Source organism: Carettochelys insculpta, chromosome 1, assembly GCF_033958435.1.
Source record: "Carettochelys insculpta isolate YL-2023 chromosome 1, ASM3395843v1, whole genome shotgun sequence".
NCBI classification, from domain to species: Eukaryota; Metazoa; Chordata; order Testudines; family Carettochelyidae; genus Carettochelys; species Carettochelys insculpta.
The window spans coordinates 248,631,077-248,658,372 of NC_134137.1; the positions used below are offsets into that span (position 1 = coordinate 248,631,077).

Below are 27,296 nucleotides of genomic sequence, written 5' to 3' on the forward strand. Positions count from 1 at the left end.
CCTCTACCTTCTCTTTTGTAGGTTTTTGTTTATTTTTCAGTTTGTGAACGTCCTGACTTTTAATGCTGTGTCAAAGACTTAAGTAATCCATTATTGTCATATGTAAGATGGTAATTCCAGACTGCTTGGTTGGTTGGTTGGTTGATTGATTTTTATTCCATAATAAGACTGGAGAAGAGCAAGAAAAATTATCTAGAGCTGAAAGATCTGATTTATGAAAAAGAAGATTGCAAGGTCTATGTGTTCATAGCTTGGCTGAGCAGCAGTTCCGAGTGGGTTGCGGACCTTCAGAACCGTGTAGCTGGATGTGCAAGTTAAGGAAGGGAACAAATTATTCCCAGTGATTCAGTAGAATTAATCAAAACATAAAGGTTGAAATAAAGAAAAGGAAAATTTAGACCAAATATTAGACATAACTTTTGAGTGGGAAATGAAATAGTATCACAAGAGCAGTGGTGAAAGCCCTAGGACATGAATATCCCCAGTTAGACTGGCTGCAACATTACATAATGTGCTGTAATGCACTGGCCCCAGGAAATGGACTGGATAGCATGAAAAATCTTTTCCACCCCAGATTTGTATTGTTATGCAATTTTATGCCCTTACAGATACTTGTTGTGCAGTCCCACTGTGGAGTAAGAAATCATGGCAATGTCAGTGGTGCAGACAGAGAGAATCCAGGGCCATAATGAGAGTAGTCAGGACACAGATTCACCAAAATTTTGCTCTCCCTCTAAAAAATAAATACTCCCCCACCCTTGGGGTATGTACGATTAATCTTCATGGGTTTGATTTAGCACACCTAGGCTGCGTCTACACGTGCACGCTACTTCGAAGTAGCGGCAGTAACTTCGAAATAGTGCCCGTCGCGGCTACACGTGTTGGGCGCTATTTCGAAGTTGAAATCGACGTTAGGCGGCGAGACGTCGAAGTCGCTAACCCCATGAGGGGATGGGAATAGCGCCCTACTTCGACGTTCAACATCGAAGTAGGGACGTGTAGACGATCCGCGTCCCGCAACATCGAAATAGCGGGGTCCTCCATGGCGGCCATCAGCTGGGGGGTTGAGAGATACTCTCTCTCCAGCCCTTGCGGGGCTCTGTGGTCACCGTGTGCAGCAGCCCTTAGCCCAGGGCTTCTGGCTGCTGCTGCTGCAGCTGGGGGTCCGTGCTGCATATACAGGGTCTGCAACTAGTTGTTGGCTCTGTGTATCTTGCACTGTTTAATGAAAGTGTGTCTGGGAGGGGCCCTTTAAGGGAGCGACTTGCTGTTGAGTCCGCCCCGTGACCCTGTCTGCAGCTGTGCCTGGCTCCCTTATTTCGATGTGTGCTACTTTGGCGTGTAGACGTTCCCTTGCTGCGCCTATTTCGATGTTGGGCTGAGCAACGTCGAAGTTGAACATCGACGTTGCCAGCCCTGGAGGACGTGTAGACGTTATTCATCGAAATAGGCTATTTCGATGTCGCTACTTCGAAATCAGCTATTTCGATGTAGCGTGCACGTGTAGACGTAGCCCTAGAATGGACCTGGCCAATAGAAACTATTGGGGAACAGCAAGAGGAAAGTCAAACCAGATCAATTTGTGAAGAGCAACCATCTTGGTTGGTGTTGAAAATGTAGGGCTCAGTTATCTCTGGGCAAGTACAGAGTGGATGGAGGGAGAAAAGGTTGGAGGGAAGTTTTCTGACCAATACATACACCAAAGAAGGTCAAGAAACAATTGCTGTCACTGCACTTGGTGGATTACAGAGACTTCCCTCTTGTGTGCCCTTAGAGCCATAAACTGGAACAAGAGGATAGGCCACAGGCCCACTCTGCACTGGTTGGACACTTGGGACGACGAAGCAGTCTGTATGGTCCTGTAGAATGGGAAGCTTGTGTGCTCCAGGAAATTAACAAAAGAACTGTGTACCCTGAAGTTCCCACTGGGTTAATGCAAGTCCCCACAGCCCTGTGTAGAGATCAATGCCTCAGACACCCAGTATGACCCAGAGACTGCTGCACTGTGTACTCTAGGAGTAAAATGGCAGGGGAAAAGCTTTTTAAAATAGCATAATAGAAACAGAAATTGTCAGGGGTTTGGAGCAGAAGGCATGTTTTATTCATGTTCCGTAAAGTGCCAGGTAACTGTGTGACATTCTATAGGTGTTTTTAATAGTAATTGCATTTATTACAGTGTATTAACGATTTCCTGCTAACTTGAATTTATAGGCAGACTGCTAATCAGAGGACAGATTCTGAGCTAGTAAAAATTGTCATTGACTTCAAATGAAGCTATGACAGTTTACACCAGATGATGATCTGCCTCCAGGTATTTGCTGAGTGACTAAATGTTGCACTGTTAATTCCTATTCACAAATAGATCTGTGCAGGAGGCAGGTGGTTTCATGGATGCTTACTCAAGAGACATAAAAATCTTCAAAAGATTCCCAGCTAAAGATGGGGCATTTTATTTATTATGCTGTTCTCAAGATGAGCCCTTCTTAACCTTCTGGCATATTGTTTAACTAGTGGGGTGTTATGCAGGGGTTATGTGACTGGATGCTGTTTAGGCAAACATTTCTTGATCCTGCTGTCTCATTGTCATGGTTACCCAGCAAAGTAATGTGCTCTGTACTTCCTTGAAACAGGCCTCCATGTTTTTGCATTCAGATGCAGCAGAGAAATGTGGCACTCCTGTGTTTAAATACTTGACTGTGCTGCAGAGGGAGCATCAGCAGGAGGTGTGTTTGTAAGCTGTTCGCTATGCCTACTAACTCTCCTTTGCAACCTGCTGACTCTCTGACAAAATGAATGCTAACCAATTGAAAGATTTCAGTCCAGTGTGTAAAGTCATGAGCTAAAGCCTATTGAAGTCAATGGGAGTCTTTGCATTGATTTAGTTGGGCCATGGATAAGGCCTAAAGTGTGGGTTAGATTTCCATGAAACATCTTGCCATAGCAGAACGCACTTGAAATTGTTTTGATTGTGACTATTTGCAAATGAATTAAATATGCAGTGTTGAATTGTTTCTGTGAGGCCAGTGTTTCTTTTGCTACAGACTAAACTTCTGTACTTTCTAATATTAAATTAAGCAAAAACTGTCAAACCCTCTTGAAGCTGTAGAGTAATCCTTTCTGAAAATAAAATATTAAAGTAATAGTTGACACCACGCTGATACCAGGGTACAGCGCAAATCATGAGGTCATACTCTGGTTCAGACCTTACTAGAACTAAGTGAATAATTCACAGTAACTATTTTCTCTGGACAGAAAGGTGTTTCTTAGTCTGCCATAGAATATCTTGAGCAGCTGTGATTTCCTCAAATTTATTAATTAGCCAAAATTATTAAATATGTTTCCCTCTATTGGGTCATATTGACTAAAGATATGAGAATAACATCTTGAAGATCTGGATCAAATCATCTGAAACTTTGAGACAGTCACTCCTTTCTTGGAAAGGCCCACCAAACACAGTCGTAAGTGCTCTTTCCAGTGATCTTGAATAGTGCGTAATTGTTATTTGGTGCTACTGGTATTTGCTTGATTGATTCCTGTTATTGGTTATAGTAACTGATTTGATTTAACTGTAATTGGTTAGATCAGTGCCAGACTGGATCAGGGCCCCAATTTTAATGAGATTGCCAGTGCTGACTTAGACTTGCTGGACCCCAGGGTTGAAGCCAAAGCCAAAGCCAAAGTCCTGGGCAGCAGGGTTTAAGATACAGGCCCTGTTCCTGGGGCTGAAGCACTTGGACTTTGGCTTTTTCTTCTTTGCTTGGGCAGGCTCAGGTTTAGCCACTCTTGAAGTCATATATTAATTTTTGTTGTCAGAAGCATGTTGCGGTGCAGTGAAATTTGAGAGCCCCTGGGGCCCCTTGAATTGCTGTGGTAATGCTGCTGTGCACAGCTGGGCAGGTGCAGTGGTGGGGCCCAGAGCTATGGTCCAGGCAATGTTGAAGGCTGAAAGCCCTAGGCCCCATCCCTTCCACCCGTGGTCCTGCCCATTTCTGGAGGCAGAATTGAGCCCCCCTCCCACCATTTCTTCGTCCACAGATCCTGCTTCAAACTATGAACAACTAAAGTCTGCATCATGTTGTCCTGAATGGGACTTAAGTGGCACATTGGGCCAAGTTTTTGAAGGTATGTTGGCAGCTAAATGGTTTTCAAACACCTTTACGTCACCTTATTTTAAACCAGGAATTGAAATGAACCTTCTCATTGGGGACCCCCTAATAAAATCTTCATCCTGGGAAATCTTCTGTTGATGGGGTTTGGCTCTTCCTTACTTGGAGTCAGAAGGTTCTTTTTGTGCATCTCCTCTAACCCTTAATGATATCAGCAACACCCAACATTGAAGAAGAGATGCAGTTCCCTGCTCTGTGTTACATGGTGTTAGTATTCTATGGCCCACACTGAGTTCTGAATTCAGGCATTGGCAGATACAAAACGAGTCTTTTTCCCATTGACCTTTGAATAGAAGTACAAGTTGGATCAGACTGTCAGACACTTAAAAAGTCAATTTAGGTAAAGAATGTAGCTTTCTCTTTCCTACAAACTCACCACATATAGTGAACAGAAAGGATTTCGGCCATCAGTGTTCTCATCTTTTAAGAATGAAATACTTAATGCAGCTATTAAAAGTCTTACTGTTTTATTCCTACCAATAATACTGAATCATACATTTCCTATATTGACACTTTATTTCAGTGACTATGTGTATTCTATTAAACAACACAAAATTATGAAAAATTCTGCTTATGTATCACACTGCACCAATAACTGATTTTTGGAGCAGAATGGGGAGAAAATGAGCCTTTGACTTAACTCAGTCTAATATATAATGGTGAATGCTGTGGTCAGTTTTGCGTTTAGAACCATTATGTAGCCCCTCCATGATTGTCTGCCTATAAAGTATGCTACTTGTTTCAGGCACTGAGGGTAAGTCTATCCTAGGGAAATAAGTTGATTTCAGACTCACAATTCTAGCTGTAGAGCAACGAAGGGTCCTGTGGCACCTTATAGACTAACAGAAAAGTTTAGAGCATGAGCTTTCGTGAGTTAACTCACTTCTTCAGATGCTGGTCCTGGAAATCTGCAAGGCCAGGTATAAATAGGCCAGAGCAAGGCTGGGGATAACGAGGTTAGCTCAGTCAGGCAGGCTGAGTTGTATGGTCATCAGTAGATCTGGAGGTGTGAACTCCAAGAGAGGGGAAGCTGCTTTTGTATTTAGCCAGCCATTCACAGTCTTTGTTTAATCCTGAGCTGAGGGTATTGAATTTGCAGATGAATTGTAGCTCAGCAATTTCTCTTTGGAGTCTGTTCTTGAAATTTCTTTGCTGCAGGATAGCTACTTTTAAATCTGCTACTGTGTGTCCTGGGAGATTGAAGTGCTCTCCTATGGGTTTTTGTATATTGCCATTTCTGATGTCTGATTTGTGTGCATTTATTCTTTTACGTAGGGACTGTCCAGTTTGTCCGATGTATATGGCAGAGGGGCATTGCTGGCACATGATGGCATAAATTACATTGGTAGATGTGCAGCTGAATGAGCCCACAATGGTGTGGCTGATCCGGTTAGGTCCTGTAATGATGTTGCTGGTGTGTATATGTGGGCAGAGCTGGCAACGAGGTTTGTTGCATGGATGGGTCCCTGAGATAGAGTGACTGTGGTGCGGTGTATAGTTGCTTGTTAGGATTTGTTTTAGGTTGGCAGGTTGTCTGTGAGCAATGATAGGTCTGCCTCCCAAGGCCTGTGAAAGTGGGGGATCATTGTCCAGGATGGGTTGCAGATCCCTGATGATGCGCTGTAGGGGTTTTAGCTGAGGACTGTAGGTGATGGCAAGTGGCGTTCTGTTGGTTTCTCTCTTGGGCTTGTCCTGTAGTAGGAGGCTTCGTGGCACACGTCTGGCTCTGTTGATTTGTTTTCGCACTTCCTCAGGTGGGTATTGCAGTCTCAGGAATGCTTGGTGCAGATCCTGTAGGGAATTCCACCAGGACTTCAACAACTTCCACCCCAGCATCAAGCTCAGCCTGGACCAATCTACACAGGAGATCCACTTCCTTGACACTACCGTGCTTATACACAATGGACACATCAGTACCACCCTGTACCGTAAACCCACTGACCGCTACTCCTACCTCCATGCCTCCAGCTTCCATCCCAGACACACCACACGATCCATCGTTTACAGCCAAGCACTTAGATATAACCGCATTTGTTCCAGCCCCTCCGACAGAGACAAACACCTACAGGATCTGCACCAAGCATTCCTGAGACTGCAATACCCACCTGAGGAAGTGAGAAAACAAATCAACAGAGCCAGACGTGTGCCACGAAGCCTCCTACTACAGGACAAGCCCAAGAGAGAAACCAACAGAACACCACTTGCCATCACCTACAGTCCTCAGCTAAAACCTCTACAGCGCATCATCAGGGATCTGCAACCCATCCTGGACAATGATCCCCCACTTTCACAGGCCTTGGGAGGCAGACCTATCATTGCTCACAGACAACCTGCCAACCTAAAACAAATCCTAACAAGCAACTATACACCGCACCATAGTCACTCTATCTCAGGGACCCATCCATGCAACAAACCTCGTTGCCAGCTCTGCCCACATATACACACCAGCAACATCATTACAGGACCTAACCGGATTAGCCACACCATTGTGGGCTCATTCAGCTGCACATCTACCAATGTAATTTATGCCATCATGTGCCAGCAATGCCCCTCTGCCATATACATCGGACAAACTGGACAGTCCCTACGTAAAAGAATAAATGCACACAAATCAGACATCAGAAATGGCAATATACAAAAACCCATAGGAGAGCACTTCAATCTCCCAGGACACACAGTAGCAGATTTAAAAGTAGCTATCCTGCAGCAAAGAAATTTCAAGAACAGACTCCAAAGAGAAATTGCTGAGCTACAATTCATCTGCAAATTCAATACCCTCAGCTCAGGATTAAACAAAGACTGTGAATGGCTGGCTAAATACAAAAGCAGCTTCCCCTCTCTTGGAGTTCACACCTCCAGATCTACTGATGACCATATAACTCAGCCTGCCTGACTGAGCTAACCTCGTTATCCCCAGCCTTGCTCTGGCCTATTTATACCTGGCCTTGCAAGCTGCGTCTACACGTGCACGCTACTTCGAAGTAGCGGCACCAACTTCGAAATAGCGCCCGCCGCATCTACACGCGTCGGGCGCTATTTCGAAGTTAACTTCGACGTTAGGCGGCAAGACGTCGAAGTCGCTAACCTCATCAGGAGATAGGAATAGCGCCCTACTTCGACGTTGAACGACCATGTAGACGATCCGCGTCCCGCAACGTCGAAATTGCCGGGTCCTCCATGGCGGCCATCAGCTGGGGGGTTGAGAGATGCTCTCTCTCCAGCCCCTGCGGGGCTCTATGGTCACCGTGGGCAGCAGCCCTTAGCCCAGGGCTTCTGGCTGCTTCTGCGGCAGCTGGGGATCTATGCTGCAGGCACAGGGTCTGCAACCAGTTGTCAGCTCTGTGTATCTTGTGTTGTTTAGTGCAACTGTGTCTGGGAGGGGCCCTTTAAGGGAGCGGCTGGCTGTTAAGTCCACCCTGTGACCCTGTCTGCAGCTGTGCCTGGCACCCTTATTTCGATGTGTGCTACTTTGACGTGTAGACGTTCCCTCGCTGCGCCTATTTCGATGTTGGGCTGAGCAACGTCGAAGTTGAACATCGACGTTGCCAGCCCTGGAGGACGTGTAGACGTTATTCATCGAAATAGTCTATTTCGATGTCGCAACATCAAAATAAGCTATTTCGATGTTGGCTGCACGTGTAGACGTAGCCGCAGATTTCCAGGACCAGCATCTGAAGAAGTGAGTTAACTCACGAAAGCTCATGCTCTAAACTTTTCTGTTAATCTATAAGGTGCCACAGGACCCTTCGTTGCTCTACAGATCCAGACTAACACGGCTACCCCTCTAATTCTAGCTGTGGCATTTGAGTAGCTAGAATTGATGTATCAGAATCAACTTACTTCCCTAGTGAAGACCAACCTTCCGTACTCATGTGTCGACCTCCCTTACTCCACACAATAGCGTGGAGTAAAGGGGTCAACTGCAGAGCCCAGAGAGATCGATTCTCCTGCATCTTCACTAGAAGTGCAAAATCGAACTCTGGAAGATCAACACTAACCAGGTTGCTCTTCCGCTTAGTATAGACACACCCTGAATGGAAAAACTGTCCTGAGTCTGTAGATTACTTTGACCAAGGTTTTCAAAAGTGGCTGATAATTTGCAGTACTTCCATTTTTGGGTGCCAGCTTGAGACAGCTTAAAGGCTTTTCAGAAGGCAGGTTTCTCAGCGTCATCTGAAAATTAGGAATTGATAGCAGTCCAGTTCCTAGCAAACTAGTGTCTGCATCACAAACCTGTCATCTACGGTGGTTACCGCTTTTACACCCTTGTTGGCAGCCTTGATCTAAAAGTTAAGCCTGAGTAGGCCTGGAGAACAAGCTACCTTCTGATCAAGGTGTGGGGCCACCAGACGAGGGATGGGGAAGGATGAGGTTCATGTTTTTGCTGTACCTGATACGTGGATAAATAAGACAACTCAGTCTCCAGAATGAGCAGGCAGGCACATTTCACACGGATTTTCAAAGAATTCTTTTGTATTGAGATAAAGAGAAGATGATGACCCTGAAGAGTTTTCTTTTTAGTCTTACTCTCTGCATATCATTATGTCAGCCAACCACATTAGTTTAGAATAAAGTGGAAAGCAGAGAGAGGTCAATATGTAAAGAAGGGTATGTAAAAGGGATAAGAGTAGGTGGAGATAGAAGAGCAAAATACTACACAGTAGGAAAAGAGAATGTAAGCAGTGAGTAAAATAAGAAACTGTGATTTAAACGTGAGATGGTCTGCAAAGAAACACTTGAAATGTAAGAGAACAGAAACAGGATGATACAAGAGAGGAAAGGAATCAGTTATATATGTAGAGCAAGTGTTACAGGTTGAACCTCTGTCATCCAGCACCCTCAGGACCTGACCGGTGCCAAATGAGAGAATTTGCTGGACCACGGGAGGTCAATATTGTCTAGCAACATTACTAACACTTCCACCGCTTACTGAGCTCTTAGAAGATATTTAGGGGTAAATTACAGCTAAATAGCAGCACAGAACACTGAGAGCCAGGACTGGTGGCTGTAAACAAACTTTATGGGACCATGGGAAACTTGGCCACATCCATGATAAATGGTCGTCTGACTAACTAAAGTCATCTGGGGTTACAGATGTTGCCAAATGAGAGAATGCTGGACTAGAGAAGTTCAACCTGTACGTGTCTTAAGTCATAGTTATGAAAGCTTGTGAAAACCTGTCACTTTTCTGTTACACTTCTCTGTTGCCAAATGGGAGGTAGAATCTTCACATTTAAGAGTTGGGATATTGTCTCATAGCAGCTGAAAATAAGCCCATTTTGGTAAACACTTGTTTTCCTTTCAACCCTCCCTTCCTCAATAAACTGAACCAATATTTTCATATGGTAGATGTCCTAATAACCAGGTCAATATAAAGTTTCCATAAATTATTACAGAGCAACTCCAGTTCCTCAGGCATATTTGCAGAATGAATGACAAATGAAAAATCAAGACCCTGGTATTTGGCATAATGGACAGCTCGAATAGGAGAGGCAGACCCCACAAAGAATGGGTAGATGATATAGTAGATTGGTGTGGACCTAGGCTACAGGAAGTAAGCCACTCCACACTGGACAGAGAAAAATAAAAGGAAATAGTGAGAGAGGCATCAGACACTAACAAACGCTGAGCCTATGGTTCTTGATGATGATCATGATGATCTCCAGTTCCATAAGGTTTCCTATACAAGGCTGTGTGCAAACTACAATCCAGCCTTGTATGTCTGTCTGTCTAAAAAGAATAAGAAAGATAAAATTCAAGCAGCACTCAAGTTTACTTCTTTCAGTTCCATTGCATTTTTATGTTTTTTTAAAAAGCAATGAATAAAAAAGTACACACACACCCACACATACTCTCACTAGCCAAAAAAATTGTAAAATTGACAAGAGAGACAACTGACATCTATACTATTATAGTAAAGAATCCAAACCATAAACACTTTGGATCTGTTCATGTTTAACAAGGAGCTGTATTTAAGAGCCTGGTTTCATCCTGTAACAGCTATTTTGTGGCTGAACCAAAACCCAGATTTGAACAACTTTCTATTTTGAGGGATTGAAGAGGGCTTGAAATCCACACACAAACTTTGTGGCTGAAAACCCTCTTTCATTTTAATGGCAGAACACCATCTTAAGTTTTATGCTCATGAACTGTGTGTAATCGAACAGAGAATGGGAAGAAGAATACATTTGCTTCATAAATTCACATTGGAAGAGTGCTGATTCATTCTTCAAGAGGCTACAGAGTGCAGAAGCATAAAGAAACTAGTTTGAATAAATGGATTAACAAAGATTGATTTGAAAAAGGATAGTAATGAAAAGGTGACTGCTTGAATTACTCGCCCAGCATTTATAGGAGAGAAAAGAGAACCAATATATTTAGTGATGGCTGGACTATCACATTTTAGCAAACGGCTCTCCTTAGATATCTGTTATGTACTGGAAGATCATTCCTGCCCACTTTCAGTGCTGTTAACTACCTAAAGAAATTGGAGAACAGCATGCCACTTTGAGGAACCAGCTGACAGCTTTATAGTCAGAAACAGAAGAGATGAGGCAGCAATTGAGGTGCATTTTTAGGTTGAATAGGAAGAATGAAGGAAGCTGGCAAACTCTCTGGATAGATTCTACAGCTGCAAATAAGGATCAACCCCAACATAGGATAGAGGAGAATAAAGGAGTTCTTGGTAAGTAGAACTGGCAAAGCAGGGGCAACAAAATGTAAAATAAGACGCTGTAAGACAATGGAAATAGGCTGGGTGTAGTCATGAAGGACTTTGTGAATGAGGAGAGAAACTCAGAATTGGAAACACATCTCTTAGGGTAAGAATGAAAGCCCTTTAGGATGACTGAGTGAAGTTACAAGGTTCTGGGGAAAAAAGTTAGGTGAACAACTCTGGCATAAAAGTAGTAATTAAGGTCAGGTTGTTAGTTGCCCAAGTTGCACTAGAGAAGAGTACAGAGCTGAGACCAAAACAAAGACTTGGAGGCCAAGTGGTTGAGGTCAAAATTTTCAAAAGTAGATCTAGAAAATCAGGTCACTTGCCTAGGAGCTACATGTAGATTAGAAACTTAATTTTAGGCTTCTGTTTGATAGTCTGGGCCTTTCCATCCCAGGTATGGTGACCACTAGAGGCAAAAAGCAAGTAGGACTTTAAACAAGTAAGGAGACAGCTAGTGACATCTGCAGCACAACTGAGAAAAATGGTGGGGTCAGCAGAGTCAAATGCTGCATGGATGTTCTGACTAATGTGTGACGGATCACTTGTGGGTAACTCAACCCTCTGAGAGCATCTGCATCAATGCTGTGGGGAGGTTGGAAGACCAATCGGAATGATGGATGGGAAAGAATGAGAGAGTGGGGCTTTTTCCAGTACTTTGAGGAGAAAGGGAAATTGAGTGTGAGGTGGTAGGTGCTGATGAAGATCAAAGGCTAGTTTCTTGGGGAGTGGTATGATGTATCATCTGGTATAGACAGGCTGACAAAAGAGATTGAGACCTTGTGTGGTGAGATGGTAAGGGGGCAGGAAATTTTGTTTTTATTTGAGGAGTAGATGATGTTAATAAAGTCAGATACAGTGAGGCAAAGCAGTTGGAAATTTAGGGATTTGAGGAGTGTCGATTGTAATACAATGTTGTTGACTGCTATAAAGCCATCATCCATGGATGCATTTTTGGCATAGACGAATGCAGCAAACTCTCTTCACTGGCTCATGGTAAGGACAGAGAAGGAACTGGTTAAAAGAGTGAACAATGCTTGCCAGTGCTTGGGTAGATTACAGAATAACCAGTATCTGTTTTTTCAGATAGAAAGCAAGCATGACGTATGGCTATGTAGCATTTACAGATTGATTGGGCAAGATTTCCCTATGCCATTGGTGTGGCTTTTGCTCTGAGAGCTCAAGTTCATCTGTTGTTGTGAGGGTTCTAGAAAAATTGAGAATGTTTCTAAGTGAGCACGTTTGGCTGTGAGATGTGGGAAGAATGGAGTTATACTGTAGTTTTGGTAGTAGAAAGTAGAAGAGAGGGTGAGATAAAAAAGAGTCCACAGAAGTTAGAGGGTAAAAAATGTTCAAGTTAATATTAGCAAAAGGAGAAATATGGATAATTTATAGGGTTAATGAAGGGGAGATTAAATTTATGGGGAATAGTCAATGAGTCTAAGCAGGCACCTAAGTGGTTAAATTGAAGGGTGATATCCTAATGATCAGAACAAGGGATTTGGACAGTAACAGGCTGGGATGAATTCTGCTGACAGGGATGTTGTATTGGGGTAACCAAGAGCAGCATTTATTTGAAACGTAAAAGGGAGACGGAATTGTGGCAAGGTACTGTTTTTAGCTGCTGTTGTGGTAGATATTTGTCATAAGAAGGAATCTCAACAAGCTGAGGTGATGTGATATGATAAACTGTCAGGATTCAGAAAACAAAGGGTAATGCTGGTTAATTGCAAAGATAGGCGGAAAGTACAGAACTTGAGCCGAGTGGATGAGAAGGGCAGATGGAGTTGGGAAGCACTTTGTTGATGGTGTTAACTTTCGCAAAACCTCTAAGGGACTATCTGCGAGCATAAACTTACTGGGGACCCCAAAATCTTCTTCTGGTCCTGTCAGCTGATCTAGTTTCTGAATACTTCTATGGATTCCATTGCCTTTTTACTTTGTTTCTGATGAGCAGGTCTTTGTATTTTAACTGAAGATGTTCCATCCATTTGTCCAGTATGTAGTGTGCCAAATTACCTTCCAATAACCAATGGAACATTCAGGTTAGATGTCATCTAACTTGCATACTTTTATTTCATTCCAACTACTGAATCATATCACACAGTAAGTATTTGTATTATGGTTTTGCTTGTCATAAATTGACAATATCCCTTTTCAAAGGAAGCTAAAGGTTGTTATTTTGTCTGCCTTTGTTGCATTTAAAAATACTGGCTCCTTTAAACTACTGCTTGAGAGGGTTATATTTTGCCTTTTAGTTCTTAGAGGGATTTCACATTCCTCCAACAATATAAAACTCCCTGAGGGTCAAGAACCATATTATGTACTACATAAATACATGTCATACATTCTGCAGTTTGAGGTTTGCAAGCTATGCATAGTCAATGATATTCAAGGCTGAAAAGTAATTTTTTTCTTCTTCTGTTTTATTTCCATAAAACCTGCTACTTTTTATACATGGCTGGATCCTGCTCCCACTGAAGTAACTGACTTCAGTAATGGGGACCTTCAAGGTTAAACCCTATGTCAGGAGCTATGAAAGTTCTTCAACGGAAATTATTCCTTGATCCATTTGTTTGTTTCTTTGTTTGTTTGTTTGTTTATTGTGATTCACTATAATCTCTGAGTGATTTGAACTGGTGTAGAATTGTTTTCTCTTTGTCATATTCCTTTTCGTGGGGAGTTGCCAGGAAACATGAGGTCACACTGCAGCCCCAATTGTCAATATTATAATAAAGGGGATGTTGCAGCCAGCAAGATTTGAGTGGAATTAGTGAGGGTGCAGGGCAGTGAAGATTTTGTCCCTAGAACCACAGTATGGTACAATGTTCATTTGATTTATCAAAAAGGCTTCAGTTTTAGTTTTAAACTCACATAACTAAATCAAACAAAAATCATAGCAACCTTTCCAGACAAAGATTTGTAACTATATTTATTTGCAATAAATACATATCCTTCTTCAGCAAATAGTAGTTCAAGAAAGAGTGAAATAACCCAGATTAAAGACACTCTTTCAAGGTAAAGAATAATAAGCTAAACCCTGAGGTGTTTACTTAGATCTTAGTTCTGCATTCACTGCATGCAGGCTCTGTGGTATGTCTGGTCCTTTAAGTTCACTGGTTCTTCATGCTGGGGCAGCGAATCGTGAAATCCGCACTTTGTTTTCACTGTGTTCTGATCCAGGCAACACTTGTATAGGTGTGGGTGGGTGTTTTCCTAAAACAGGGGTCTGCAACCAAAATATCGAGAAGAGCCATTTTTTTCAAATATGGTTACAAAATCAGTACTTCAAGAGCAGCATTGCACATGAATACAAGACAGTCCTTAATAAACAACATCAAACTGTACCTTTTGTAACCCCTGTTTTAAGAACAGTGCACACACAATGATTTGTAATGCAGTCCATGTAAATATTTATCCCTTTTCTGAGTCGTGGTAGGCTCCAAAATCAGTCCTATCCAGTGGCAATGATACCAGAATGCTACCAGAAATTAATTGGCAATCCAAAGGGTCAATATAGGAGCATGCCGTAGAGGAGGGGTCAGCAAACTTTTTCATGTTGGGCCCCACTTTTTGTCCCTGCAATTAGCAGGGCCCCTCCCCCACTTGTCCAATGCCCCGGAAGCGAGCGTCGGTCTCCCATAAGATACACACCATGCTCCATTGGCAATGGTGGGAAGGAGGAGGGGAGCTATCAGAAGCCACAGGGGAGAAGCTGATTGCACTGTGCCCCTGTTATGAAATGTCATGCCCCCACTTAGTGCTTAGAGCAGAAGCTGAGGCATCTGGAGATGAATTCTTTTTCCAGCAGTTCATTGGTTCAGCTTAAGCAGAAGTCCATAAATGGCACACCAAGCTTCAGAGTGGCTTTCAGAGCACACTGGCAGCAAAGTAGAATTAGATGAGGCCCGTTTTTCAGACACTGGTTTGCAGCACTTGTGAGGCCTGGCCCTCTCCCAGCCTTAGTTGCCCCATCTGTGAAATAGGTTTAATAATAATGTAACCGCTTTAGTTCACTGGCCCAGTGTGAGGTTATTCAGCAGAGGGGAAGCCTTGTGATTTCTTACGTAACAGGAGGAGACTAGGCCTGAGGCTCCTTGGTGTGCTCTGCATTGTGTGTTAATGTGTGTGTACCTCAGACCAGACCCACTCAGACAAACCACCAAGAACAGGCTTTATTCTGTAAAAAAACACAAAACAGAATCACAGTTCAGCAGCCCCGCTCCTCTCCCTGCAGCCTGCATGCTGCTTCCCGCTCAGTCTCTACTGAGACCCTGCTGAGGGCAGAGGGCACATCCTGGCAGGAACTAGGAAGTTCTCCCAGCGTGCTGCAATTTGCGATTCACAACTTGTAGTTCCCAGGGCTGCTGTTGAAATGCACCGGTCCTAATTCCTGTCTCGTGGAGATACAGTACTCCCTCAAGTTATGGGAAGGTTGCATTCCCAGGCACCTTTGCATAACCTGAATTTTGCATAAGTTGGGGGGTGGCTTTTTCCCCCAGCGGAACACACGTTCTGCAGCTAGAGAAGAAGCAGGAGCACCTGGAGCTCCTTTTGAAAGGTAAGTCCTGGGGTGGGGGGAGCAGCTGGGAAGCATTAAGCCTGAGGGTGGGCTGGGGCCATGAGAGTAGGACAGGGGGCTTAAACCTGGGGTGAATTAGGGCTGCAAGGGGGCCAGCACATGGGGTTGAGCCAGAGCTGCACACAGGGGGAGGGAGTTGAGCTAGAGCCACGCATAGTGGTGGTGAGCCAGAGTCATGTTCAGGTACTGAGCCAGCAGGGGGGCTTGAACTGGGGTGGTGGGGGTTGAGCCAGAGCTGCACGTGGGGGCTGGTGACCCAGAGCCAGAGCCAGGTGCAGGGTTGGAGGGTGAGCCAGAGCCATGTGAGGGTGGTGAGTGGGCCTAGAGGGAGGATGAACCAGGGCTGGGTTGGTTGAACCATGGCCAGGGGAGTGGGATTTTGAGTTGTGCTTAACTCAAGTTAATGCAAATTAAGTGGAAATCGAAATCATGCATTTCAAGGGTTTTCTGTATTGGGAGAATGAAACAAAACTTATCTGGTTGATCCCCATTAGCAGCTTATGGCAAACTTGCTTTTGAAACATCCTAGTTGCCTGGACCTACAGCCCAAGACATGAAGGGAAGCTGTGAGCCCATCAGTGGTGGGTAGACCCTGGGCCTTAGATCCCCACAGACCTAAGGAGATAGGGGGAAGAGAATCCAATAGCCCCAGCGAATGTGAACACCCTTTTGCCATCCAATCTGAACGCTTTGTTTATTCTCTCCTGCTCCCCTGAGCCCACAGCTTGGGAAAATCTCAGTATTAATTAATTTGAGCACAATGTCCAAAACCCCAACAGTAACTGTACAGCAACCAGGCCAAGGCAGCTCTATGTGGTATCTGTATCAATGCAGCCTCCCTGGGGGCTGCTTCTCCCCAGCCCTAGGCTGGCTGGCTCCATTCACAGCTGAGCTGCGATCATTCTGCCTGTGGGGCCCTGCTCCCAGCCTGAACCTGCCCCTTCAAGGAGACTACTTACCTTGCCAGTGAGTGGCAGTGCCTGGGCTTGCTGGCTGTAAACACACTGCTGGCTGAAGGGGCTGAGCTTCCAGCCTGAACCCGCCCCCCACAGATCTCATTTCCCTAAACAACAAGGGAGGGGAGAGCCCTCCTACTAGCTCCTAGCACAGCTCCAGTGCTGCCGGCTCTGTTTCTGACTTTGCTCCCTGCCGAATGCTAGAGCAACTGTAACTTGAGAGGAGACAAACACAACGGGGTGGGGGAGTGGGGTTTGAGAGGGAAGCCCTGGGGCTGCAGAAAGAGTGTGCAGGAGCTGAGCAAAATCGCGGACATTTTCTGATTTTGTAAAAACCCGGCCGGAGAGAGAGTTAACAGAGAGATGTATGGTAAATCTAATTCCAGCGTCCAGAGCCGCAGAGGAGTCAGTGCTCAGAGCCACAAGTGATTCCTCAAAGAGCCGCCTGTGTCTCCGGAGCCGCAGGTTGCCGACACCTGTCCTAGAATTTGCCCTTAATGAAAACTGATGGTCTGGTCCTACAAACATTCTCACACATCATGCTCTGTGCATACCACAAGCAATCTTGATTACTAGGGATGAGAGTGAGGATGGGTCAGTGGCTAGGAGGCTGGTTTAAAATCAGGTTCATGTGCTGCAGACTACCTGTGTGATCCCAGACAAGTCAACTGATGCCAGACATACACTAGAGCTGAAAAGCCAATCCTTGATATGCAATTCCAGCTGGAGTTGACATATCTAGGATCGACTTACCTGGCCGTCCTCCCAGAGGGAAGTCAAAGAGAGAAACTCTCCCGTCGACCTCCCTTAATTCTCGCAAGCCTGAGGAGTACAGGGGTCAACTGTCAAATCGTTATAGTTCGATTTTGCACGTCCCCACTAGGCACATGATCGAACCCTGGAAGATCGAACCTGACCAGGTCAGTCTCCCAGTATGTACAGATGATACCCTTAGTTTCTCTCGGCTTCAGTTCCCCATCTGCGAAATGCAAATACATTAAGGACTGAGCCTCTGAGAAACTGTAGTATTCAGAGTCATGTGAGTACATCAAATAAGTAAATAATAAGCTTAGCAATATTAGCCCCGTTGCTATTGAAGTCCACTATCTACTTAGATGGCCCGTATTACTTTTCTGTCGTAGCATCTTCCAATCCTTAATGTACCCATCCTCACAACACCTTTTTCTTGGAAGGAAGTGCAATTGTCCCCATTTTACAGAAGGGTAATTAGTTCCTAACCACTGGACCATCCGTCTTCTATGTTATCAAGTGTTATTGTCTCCAAGTGTTATCAATAGCATTTGTATTGTAGACATTTAAAACTTAGTATACATGTTGGACAGTGATAAAATTGTTGTTTGCATTTCACTTGCCTTGGACATGAAAGCTTTCTAAGTCAGTTTCACTCTCTTTCCAGTCCATTTCCCTTTGTGGTTGTCAGGCCTCAAAATCAGTGCTGCAGTTTGAGCTGACAACGCTGTACTGACATGTTCATAAGTTATTCTGAAAAATAAACTGTGTTCAACGAAATTTTAAAAATAAAAATCCTGTCTTTTCATATTAGGTTTCACAACTCCTTCCCTTCAAAAAATTAAAATTCAGGGCCCAAACTATGTTGACAATGTGTCTGAAGTTTTCCACATCCGATGCTTTTTGTACTCTACAAATTGAATTAACAGTAATAAGAAAGTAATGGAATATAATGTGTGTGTTACAAGGTGATTGATCCCTTGGCAGTCTGGCATGCTTTTTTATTGATTGACTGGTGGATAATGTCAGAATGGATATGTCCTGAAGGAAACAAACTGACACTTAAATCCATGTTTGACAGATTATTTGAAGACAGGCTTCTTCTGGAAATTGCACAGATTTCCAGAAGAAAAGAGAGAAAGTGACATGAGAAACATTTGTTGAAACCTGCCTCAACCTTTTCATGCTCTGAGAACATTTGCATAAAACTCTGTGCTTTGAGGGGACAATGTTTTCAAGGAGAGAGAGACGTAATTCTTATTTGGTCCGTCCGTATCTGACCGATCTAGTTGTAATTTTGATAATTAAGAAAATGTCATACTGAACAATCAAACCCACAGAACTAACTGGATGAAAAACCTTAAGTTACAACATAGAGGGTTATTGTATATTATACTTTATTAGCTCATCAATAGAAAAAAATGGTTGTAAAGGATGGAATTTAGGGGTATCAAGGAGACTGGCTTATGTGATTAGCTGTTTCTTTTTATGACTGTTTTTCACTTCATGTGCGATCCGAGGCAAGTCACTCATCATCTTCTTCCCATCTTGGTTTTCGCACGTGTAAAGATTGCCATAATTTGCAGTACTTAATTGCCATAAAATTGCAACACTTACCACCCAGTTCACCAAAGTGTTGTGAAGTTTGTAGCACACTGACCTTTGTTGTCATCAGATGCACTAGATAAATGTTCAAGTAATGTTTCCTCTGGACTGATATAAAGCAATTTACAGGCCATGAGCTATATTCTGCACGTGCATTCACATGCACTGTAAGGGGATCTGCATGCACGTATCTGAAGGCAGAATATGATGCCATAGATTTTAACCCGCCTCCAAAATGCAGCCACCTCACAGCTAGAACACAACAGCTGATGAACAGCATACAGCAGCCCTAAATAACTGGTACTTTGGCACAGGAAGCTTAAACTGTAAATGCCTTTAAATAAGAAAAACTCCAAAGTAGTAGTCTTCAGTCAATCCAGAAAAAAAAATCAGTTTTGGTTAAGGCTTCTTCTGGGGAATGAGATTGCATAACAGCTGAGGTGGGAATGACAAAAATGCTGGTTATTATATCAGTGACACTCATATGGAAATAAGACAATACTTTGTGTTTTCTCCCTTGAGCTTAAAGAGGCAAGTATTATCATTCCCATTTTGCAGATGGGGTAATTGAGGCACACAGCTGTTAAGTGACTTGCCTGAATTCTTAGTGAAACTAGACTAGTCTAGTTCAGACTAGAACTCCTGACTCAATACAGTCCACTAGACCATAACTGTCCTGGTGTTTTTCAGAGATAGTATAGCCTAAATTCTGACTTAGATTCCATTACAGTTCCATCAAGGCTAAGGGGTTGCAACATGGGCTGCGGAGAGAAATTGGCCCTAAAGAGTCAATAAAATGTATGTATATACATTATTGGAAACATGACAGAACTAGCCAATTTTCCTGATATTTAAAATAGCCCTTGAACTATGAACAGTGCTGTTGATATGTATTAATTCCAATGTATAAAATATATTTCTGATGTATTGTCAGATTGTACATAATTTTAATCTTGTGAATACTGGCCACGCTGGTAATATTTTGAATGCATTTTATATAGTGGTGTGTATTTTACAGAGGTGCACAGCTATGCCTTCTGCCCCTGTGAAAGAAGTGCTGCCTAAACAGTATGGCTTAGTAGATAGTTCAGGGGTTCTATTCCTCAGTTTCCCAATCTGTGAAATGGAATTGTATTAGCCTCCTTTGAGATATTAGCTTCTAAAAACGTACTGATGAAAAATTCTATGTAAGAACTAATCACGTCATCACTCAGTGGGAGCAACTCACTAGAAAATGCATCAGTGAACCAGACCTCCCAACAATCCCATGTTTCACAGGACTATTGTGCTTTATTCCACAAAACACACATATGCATACACACTGAGCCTGTCAGGGGAGCCAGGCCAAACCTGAGCAACACCGTGATTCCATGCACCAGGAGCCAGGCCACAATGCCTGGAGTAGGAAGCTAAGCCTAGCCAGCATGAATGCAGAATGGGCTCACTGTGAAACTCCACTCCCATGGTCTTCCCTCCACCCAGGGACAGCACCTTACCCCTTTGCATCTCCTCCTAACAGCTAGAGCAGCACCCAACATTTCCTGCCAAGCCTCTCAACATCCCTCTCCCGCTCCCGAGGACAGGACCTGTCTCATTTTAGCTTCTTTGCAGGTTGGGAATATGAAGGATTAATATCTGTATCAGCAATGGTGGTTGTACTAACAAGATTTTCAAATGACTGGGACCTTTAAAAGGCAGAAGAGCAAGGTCTGGTCTCTACTAAAAATTTTAGGTGGGCGTAGGTATGGTGCTGGGGCAGAGAGGCTGGAAAAAACACACCCCTAAATGCCATTGCTGTGGCATTGCTGCAGGTGGACCAATGGAAGGATTCTTCTGTTGACGTAGTGACCATCTCTGAGGAAGAGGGTGTCCCTACAGTCAGCAAAAAAAACCATCCATTGCTGTAGTCTGCATCTCTACTTTGGGATTACAGCAGCATATAACTATGGCACTGGTGCTATGCCTCCATAGCATAGACATGGCATGGCATAGAACAAAGGTACAACAGTGACCTGGGGAAAGAGAGAAAAGGTTAGGATGAATTAGTAAGATAGTCCACTCCGTTGACAATTTGGATGTAGCTGTCCTGGAGAGGGTCAGTGAAAATGTGAGGTAACACCTCCACTGGGGTGGAAACAGTGGGGGCTCCATGTTCACATATACTCATTCACACCGTGGCGCAGGGATGGGGTGAGAAAGAGGCAAGTGAGCGAATACTGCAGGGCCCAGGAAGTGGGAGAGGAAATATGAGGACAGAGAGGGGCTGGAGCAGATGCTACAGGGTCTGGGGGCAGGATGCTAGTGTTAATGGTGAATTCTCTGTAACTTGAAGTCTTTAACATGTGGTTTGGGAATTTCAGAAACTCAGCTGGAGGTTAGAGGTCTTTACTGGAGTGGGTGTCTGTAGCCTGCAATGTGCAGGAAGTCAGACTAGATGATCTTGATGGTCCCTTGTATCAGTGAGTCTTATGAGGGGCTGAAGTAGTTCCAGAAGCCTGTAGGAACTCCTGAAACCCTCCTTTCTGCCTTAGATTTGGGTGGTTCCTTCCCCCCGCAATAGAGTATCAATATGTCCTGTCACACCCCTGTCTATCCCTCTCCCTCCCCTATCCCATCTTGGAAATTCTGATATTAACCTTATTACTCTGGATGGTCTGTCAATAATCAACGTAACATAGCATGTGAAGATTTTGTGACATTTGAGCTTGGTCTTGGAGTGCATTGTTTTCTGGATGTGATAGCATTTTAAAACTGTGAAGCATTAGTTAGGCAGACAATGGCACTTCAAATATTTGTCCAGTCATGTAAATGAAGAGCCTCACTTCTGGCATATAAGGTGGCTTTGTAAGTTGTTGTCAGGTATCTGGGGAAGGGAGAAGTGATAACTGCACATTGATTGCCTTTTCAGTGCCCTTTAACTAGCTCATTGAAAATTTTAAATTCTGTAATATTCAAAAAAATCTACTTTTTAATGTATTCTCCTACATTTAGCATGGCAAATTTTTGCAGTATATGTGCATACGCTTGCATGCAAATCTGACCCAAACCAGGTCCTCGTGACCATTTGCAAACCTACATCGATTACTCTGAGCAGATCTTAGAGGTGCAGCACTAGTCATCTCCTTTCATCTTCATAAAAACATGAAAAGAAAAACAACGAAGGACAGGCAGTTCCCTCTGATCAATTTGAAGCCAGGCCACTTATCACAAAATATTTGTTTTCTGTTCCTTTTCATAAACTGTCTTCTCCACCCTACTCGCAATTTAAGTTCCTAAGACAATTGAGGACAATCCTATGACTAAAGCGATTCTATATTTCAGAACTGCATTTCCTCACCCCTATTTGTCTAAAACTGTTTGGTAAGGATTAAGAAGAATAGACAGAGCTTTACAAAGTGTGTACAAAAAGGAATATTTAAAAATATTCTTGGATTCATTCAACAACATTGTATGCTATTCACAAAAGATTTAAAACCTCAATCCTACCTTTGGATCACATATGCAGACCCTTAAACATACATTAATTGATTTGGGGGAGGGTCCAAAAGGGTGTAGGCTCTGCTGTAGTAGAAGAATTGTGGGATTTGAGCTGCATCTTACAAGATGTCTTTTGAAAAGGGTCTGAGCTGTAAAGTCTGAATCTTGAATTTTTCCACATTAGGAGAGTTCTAAAGAAAAAGGCATTTTGTCTTGTTCCCTAGGATGGACATAAAGGGCTGCTTATAAAGTTTAATTTTGGTCCAAAGTCCTTCAATAGTTTGGGTCATTTGGGTGCAGGAGCATTGATTCGTACCCATATCTAAGGCTACATCTACACTGACTACGGAAGATCAACCGATCAGGTTCGGTCTTCCAGGGCACCATTTCACGCATATGTGAAACAGTGCATTCCAGGGTCAACGTCAACCCCAGAACTCTTCACAAGCCATGAGGGTTAAGGAAGGTCTACAGGAGGAGCACTCCCTTCAACTGTCTGCTGTGAAAACAGCTGCAGAAGTCAATGGCTGCAAAGTCGATTTTTGGTACGCAATTGGCATACCAAAAATCATGTAGCAGCTGTTGACCTTCTGGGTAAGTTTAGACATAGCCTGAATCTAACTTGTTTCTCCCAAAGTACAATGGTATCATTCAAGATGATTTTGCGGCCTTTGTCTTAACCACACTTACTTAATTTTATTTTATTTAAATTTTATAAACATTATTGAGAGAAATAAATGAGGCACTTTGGGAGCTAATGGAACTTGATTTAGGAGGATGAGTTCAGAAGTTGTCTCTATGCTCCCACTCACACAAAATAATATCTGGCCTGATATGTCTTTGACTAGTAAATTCTAGTACCCTGATGGTATTTTTGTCTGCAGAATGTTTTCCATTTCTATCTTGCTGCACATTCCTCAGTGTTTATAATTCAGCATTTGTGGTGTGTCAATCACATGGGTGAGTAAAGGAACACTTAATAATGCTGACTTCTTGCAATAAAAAAGGCGCCTTCAGGGTTTCATTATTACTACATTGTAAACCCATCACACACCTTGGTTTGCATATTTGAAATGACTGACAGGCTGTCTGAGCATGCCAATCTCCAGACACATCAGTTTTCAAGGCACTTTAAGTACTTGTCCCCACGGAAGAGTGCACCATTTCTGCATTTTCGTATTTCTTGGGGTACTGCAGAACATAAAGCAAAGGAAAGAGAGAAAAAGAACTGAAACCTCTTGAAAGTAATCTCTATTACCACCTGAAAATGGTACACTTTAAAATCAAATGCACTAAAAGCCCCAGTTTGATAGGCCTTACCCAGGCAAAGCACCATTAACTTCAGGGGGATGTTTGACAGAGTAACAAGTGCAGGACTTTTCCTAAATGTCACTTATTCAGTAATCAATTCCCACCTTATATTATTTTTCCTTGATTTATGTGAATATAGAAGATTCAGTGAAGGACAGACATTTCTTGGAGCCTTGGTGCAATTCACATCTACCACTTGGACACCCTGAAGTTGGGCAGCCGTTAGTTTAAAGATAAATGGGCCCCTTGCCCTTTCACACAAGTGGGGCCATTTATTATTTTCACATGCCTCATAACAAGAATTATTTGTAGCTGTGGAAAGAAAAATACTCGGGAGATAGGTTTGGTGTAATTTATATGAACCAGTCAGACACAATACGGTTGGATACTATTCACTTTCAAGTGAAATGTGGCAAGGCTGTGCCTTCCATAGAGTGAAATAATTTCTACATGCCTTGTCAATCTCGCTATGCGCATGGAAAGAAATACAGTGAATGCAAAGACATGGTGCTATTTATGGTTTTTAGACTGTTATTGCAGTTAACTGTTTTGACCTCCATTGTGTTTGGAGTGTCCAGGTTTGGAAAGGCCACATGAAAACTCACCCTCCCGGTCATTATTTCAACTAAGAGACCTAAAAAGTACCAAATTGGGAGGGTGGAAGCAGAGTAGATATTCTCTTTCTGTGGGTTCTCTCTGTTTCACCCAAATCCTGGTCCAGATTCTCTGCTGGTGTAAATTTGACAAAGCTGTATTTTCAGTGGAGTTATTCCAGCATCAAACCTCTGAGTTTGGGAAAATTTCGTTTAGATACCATATTATCTTCACAGACCCTGAAAGGAGAGCAAAATGCTACCAGAATTTGGCATTAAATGTGGTGAAATACAATGGCTCACATTAACAAGCCAGTCGTTCTCCACCGTTACCCTACCACATAGTCTGAGACTCAGTAGTTATTTCCTATTTTAGGAAAGCCTGGCAGTTGGAACAATGATGGTCTTCCATCTTCAGATCTGAAAATCACCCCCAGCTGTACAGAGTGCTATTGGAACTGAAGATTAATAACACTCAGAGCTCTTGAGGAGGAAATAAGCCAATAGGGTTGTAATGTATTACCCTGGTTGTTATTGAGACAGGAGCACAGTTTGACATCAGATGGGATCTGTCTCCAGTATTTAGGGCCATGATAGTCTGCAGAGCAGTCCAGGGCTTCTCTTTGCTAAAGGCCAACATTTTCAGATTTGGGAGCCTAAACCTACTGTTTTAGACCCCTGACTTCAGGCACCCAAGTTTGAAAATGTGTAGCCAAAGAACTCACTGTAGTTGGTTTTTTACACTGATTCGACCTGGAAAGCTTGGCTTACATATAGTATGTAGTACTAAGCAAGGTTCCTTCTATTAATTCACCTTTAGAGGTGTATTGCCTAAACACAAAGAATTCAACTAACCTTCTAAAACTCACACAAGGATTGATTCTGCCATTGCTTCCATTGAGTTGTATCTTATTCTGTGAATAATCTATTGAAATCAATAGGGTGAATTGCAATGTAAGGTACTACTCCACATGAATAATGGAGCTGCAGAATTGAGCCCATGGTAAGGCTCACGTTCACTCTCAGAGTTTTCACTGTCAACCCACTGGACCGCGATGATTCCCTCCTTTGTATTTGTCATATGAGTATCCAATAAGAAAAATCTTCTAATTACAAATGCAGTGCAAGAATCTGCCACCCTTACTCACACTGAATAGTACCTCACTCTGTTGTCACCAATAGTACCTGGAGGAAAAAGACATAGAGGCTGCGTCTACACTAGGAACTAACTTCGAAGTTAGGCACTACTTCGAAGTAGCCACCAGAGAGTCTACACACATTTTTGCTTACTTCAAAGTTAACGAAATGGTAGTACTGTGTGTAGACACTCAACTTTGAAGCTGCTTTTTTTTAGTGTGGACACAGCCCAAGTGAGAGAATCTGGCTCTCAGTGATTATAAATTATATACTGTACATAATCCAAGTTTATGTTTTAACTCAATTCTTCTTCTGCTGCCATATATTACTACTGTATATATCCAGAAATATTACACAGTAACAGGAATAACTACGTACACATACTACAGTACATTTTCATAGTAATCAAAATGTCTTTTTGAAAGACTGATTTACTTGTTTGCTTATCACAGGTATTATTTACTTATTTAATCAAGCATTTATATTAAAAAGAAAAAGCTTCCCTCAACATCATCTTTTCTGTCCTATATCTCAAAGTAATGCTTTCTAATTGCACCAGCTCACTCAACAGTTCTATTCATATCTTTGGCAGTTTTCCATTTCTATGCAATCCTTCTTTTAACACCTAGATTTGTTCTTAGTGGGATTTATTTTTTAAATGACCAATTGATATTCCTAAAAGATTCGAAGTTTTCTTAGTAAGAGGCTTCCTGGGTAACTGGGAAAATCACTCTCCAAGATCACAACAGGTCTTGTTTCCTTCATAGAAAAATACGCTGCTGTTTATGTGCATAAACCCTACCATGTTACCTCTTCTGTTGTATACGGCCTCAAAGAAAAGTGTATAGTTTCTTCTTTTGTTTCCTTTAACAATTAACTGTTTTCAAATGAGTTGTGACTCCATAGTCCCTAATCTGGGAGCGGAAAAAAGCTAAAATAACAAATGCGGCAATGGAGGTTCTGGGAAGTATGATGGTCCTATTATACAGGGTTTATAGGATGGAGAAAAGAGAAAGCTTTTCTTAGAAATTTTAGGGCAGGGATGGGGCACTTCCAGCTTGACAAAGGAAGCAAATCTCTTCTGATAGAGCCCCTCACAACACTTTGGTCATTATTTTAAGCACCACACACTTGATTCTGCGCTTCTTATAGGCGTATGACTCCCAAGTGGAGTTAATGAGACTATTGCATACATAAGCATGGGCAAACAATAACATACATGAGTTAGAGTCTGCTCTCTGCTAACAGTGAATTAGGGAAAATAAACACAGGGACTAATAGTATTCAGTGGACCCTGTGTTTGCACCAGAGGCAAAAATCATATATTTTTGATGTTGTTGTAGCTGTGTTGGTCTCAGGATATTAGTGATACAAGATGAATGAGGTAATACTTTCTATTGGACCAATTTTGTGTACAAGCTCTGTGTAGCCCTGAAGACATCTGCCTTCCACCAACAAAGGTTTGTTCTGTACAAGATACTACTTCCTTCACATTGTCTCCCTCATATTTTTAATTATTTTAATTTTTTTCCTGTGAATTTTGTTCCCAATGACAGTTGTAATCTGAGAGCCATGGAAACTGAAATCTGTGTATCCACTTGTCTGGGCAGCATGGGGTTCATGTATTCCTGCCTATTTTCACCAAAGTACCTCAGCCAGATTAATTTAACAGTAGCCCCTCAAGCAGACAGATGTAGAGGTCAGTCTGCAAGATCATTCAATCCCTCAGCTTTGTGAGCATTGCCAATAAGGATGGAAAGAGAGGATGTTCTGATATTATTTCTAAGGACAATGTGCGTGAGGTAGTATTTTTGGACCAGCACCTGTTGGTGACAGAGACAAGATCTGGAGGTTAACAGAGCTCTTCTGCTGTTCTGCATAATCTCAAACATTTCTGTCGCTCACCAGCAGAAGTTGGTCAAATAAAAGATACTATCTTACCTACTTTGTACCCTGTGTATCCTGGGGCCGACACATCTATAAGACCGCAGCATACAGTTG

At 42.8% G+C, this 27,296-nt stretch overlaps 1 protein-coding gene across 1 annotated transcript in view; it reads left to right on the forward strand.

Moving 5' to 3' along the window:
* SCUBE1 (signal peptide, CUB domain and EGF like domain containing 1) overlaps nucleotides 1–27,296 on the forward strand; it is a 350,710-nt gene that overhangs the window by 229,769 nt on the left and 93,645 nt on the right. The gene's annotated exons all lie outside the window — the stretch shown is intronic.